Genomic DNA, 2722 nt, shown 5'->3' with positions numbered 1-2722 from the left:
TTTTTTTTTTGTATTTTTTAGTAGAGATGGGGTTTCACCGTGTTAGCCAGGATAGTCTCAATCTCCTGACCTTGTGATCCACCCGACTCGGCCTCCCAAAGTGCTGGGATTACAGGCTTGAGCCACCGCGCCCGGCCGGTCTGCATCCTCTTTTTCTGACTTTGTGGCATTCAGTACAGGAGGAAGAGAGGAGAGGGCTGAGTGCCAGTGTGCGCCCCACTCACAGTGTCTTAAGCAAAGCCCCCCCATCCCCCCAACCAGCCTTCCTCCCTGTGACAGGCAGTGGGTCATCTGCCTCTTAGTCACGGGTCTGAATCCTCTTGCCTCGGGCTGGGATGAGTCCCTGGGCTCTCACTTGTCTCGGGAGATATTGGGCCCCATCCACTCCGAGGAGGAACTCCTGGCCCCACTGACCCAGGTGCACAAACCACCCTGGCAGTTCACCTGTCATCAGCAAGTTATCTGTCCATTCCGCCAAGATTCCCCGCTATGTGTCAGGGCTTACACTAGGCCTGGGGGCACAGCTGTGCAGCATACTTGTCCTGGATCCCTTTGGGGGCCTAGGAGCTGAACCTGGCTCTTCTCTCTGCAGTTGGGCCCCACCCTGGACATGTGGGTTCCCTCTAGCTTCAATGACATCGGCCAGGACTAGTGGTTGTGGCATTTTTTCAGGTAGGTGTGGTACGAAGGGGAGGTGACCCTGCCAGAGCAATGGACCCAGGATCTGTGCACGAGTGGTGCTGAGGATTGGCACTGCCCACTCCTATGCCATCGTGGTCAGTGCAGCCAGGAGCAGGCAGGGTGGGTTGAGTGGGCACGGCTGCTGAACAGCATGGGACCCCAACTGCCACTCACAGCCTGTCTCCTGCGGTGGGATGGTGGGGGACCCTGCGCTACCCTGGGGGCTGTGCCCTGTATAGGGGGATAGGTGGCCTGATCTACCCCATTGGGATGTCATCCTTCCTGCCTGGCTGGCAGACCCCTGAGCCCCATGCTGCAGGTTATGTGAGGGAGTGCCCAATAGCAGGGCCCCGCCTCTTGCCCTGACCTGCCATGCCCTCCCCGTATCTCCTGTGTCTGCAGTGGGTGAATAGGATCGACTCGCTAGAGCATGAGGGGCTGACATCAGCAGCCCTGTCGAGGTTGGGCCCCTGCCCTCCTGCCTCTGCATCACTATTGCCATCAACAACATCCTCACGCCCTCCACCCTGCCACCAGGGACCATCCGCTACATGACCAGCACCTCCAAGTGGGTACCATCCTGTCTCCACCGCACACACCCACCTTCCCGTCCCACCCCGTGGTCTTCCTGCTAGGCACAGGGTGGCCTTCGCAGAGTGGAAGCCCTGGATCTGGGAAGGCCAGTGAGCTGAGGTCAAGGGACCCAGGGTAAGGGCCCAGCAAACCTCAGAACTCCCACGCTAGGTATCCCAAGGGTTACTTTGTCCAGAAAACAGACTTCGACTTCTTCAACTACGCGGGACTGCAGCGGTTGGTGCTTCTGTACATGACACCCACCACCTACATCGATGACATCACCATCACCACCGGCGTGGAGCACAACAGTGGTGAGGGCTTCTGGTAGGATCCTCCCTCAGTGGGGCCCAGGGTGGTTCTGTTTGTTTTCTGTTTGGAAAGCTCTCCCAGGAAAAAGTTCTCCCAGCATCTCCAAACCCTCACAGGTTCCCATCCACCTAAGAAGCTAAATCCAGGCTGTCTGAGCAGGCACAGGCTCCCGAAATCACCCATGTGTTTGACCTCGCTTGGAGAAGAAGGGTCTGGCCTAACGTCACACAGCTCAGGGTGGCGATCCTGTCCCTTCTCCATGGTGCTGCTCTCACTCCAGCTCCCCTTGCTACACATCGTGCTCAAGGAACAGGCAGCTTCGGGGGTTCGGGCATGGTGGCTCATGCCTGTCCTCTCAGCTCTTTGCAAGGAGGCCCTGGTAGGAGGATCACTTGAGGCCAGGAGTTCAAAACCAGCCTGGGTAACATAGCGAGACCATCACCACAAAAAATTAAAAAATTAGCCAGGCGTAGTGATGCATGCTGGTAGTCCCAGCTGCTGAGGCAGGAGAATCACTTGAGCCTGGGAGGTCAAGGGTGCAGTGAGCTATGACTGCGCCACTGCACTCCAGTCTGGGCAACAGAGGGAGACCCTTTATTTTTTGAGACAGGGTCTCACTGTTACCCAGGCTGGAGGGCAGTGGTGCAATCTTGGCTCACTGCAACTCTACCTCCCGGATTCAAGCGATTCTCCTGCCTCAGCCTCCCGAGTAGCTGGGATTACAGGCACTTGCCACCATGCCTGGTTAATTTTTGAATTTGTTTAGTAGATACGGGGTTTCACCATGCTAGCCTGGCTGGTCTTGAACTCAAGACCTCAGGTGATCCACCTGCCTTGGCCTCCCAAAGTGTAAGATTACAGGCGTGAGTCACCACTCCCAGCTGAGATACCCTGTCTTTTAGAAAAAAAATTTTTTTAAGTTTTTTTTTTACTTTTTAAAAATGTATCTTTTTCTTTTTTTGAGAGGAGGCCTTGCCCTGTGGCCCAGGCTGGAGTGCAGTGGTGAGATTATTGACAACTGTTGTGGAGCCACAGTTCTAAGTTTAAAAGAATTTAGGGTCGGGCGTGGTAGCTCACGCCTGTAATCCCAGCACTTTGGGAGGCCGAGACGGGCGGATCACGAGGTCAGGAGATCGAGACTATCCTGGCTAACACG

At 55.8% G+C, this 2722-nt stretch overlaps 1 pseudogene across 1 annotated transcript in view; it reads left to right on the top strand.

Annotated features, from left to right (window-relative positions):
• Positions 1–2722, top strand: part of LOC105530992 — a 30790-nt pseudogene that overhangs the window by 21902 nt on the left and 6166 nt on the right. The window contains exons 2-4 of the transcript XR_001004724.1: positions 593–776; positions 1084–1249; positions 1426–1568. The product of XR_001004724.1 is annotated as a beta-glucuronidase-like (transcript). The remainder of the gene's footprint in view (positions 1–592; positions 777–1083; positions 1250–1425; positions 1569–2722) is intronic.

Source organism: Mandrillus leucophaeus, unplaced genomic scaffold, assembly GCF_000951045.1.
Source record: "Mandrillus leucophaeus isolate KB7577 unplaced genomic scaffold, Mleu.le_1.0 Scaffold859, whole genome shotgun sequence".
Classification (NCBI taxonomy): domain Eukaryota; kingdom Metazoa; phylum Chordata; class Mammalia; order Primates; family Cercopithecidae; genus Mandrillus; species Mandrillus leucophaeus.
The sequence above is the reverse complement of the archived record's forward strand: the minus strand, read 5'-3'. Positions and strand labels throughout refer to the sequence as shown.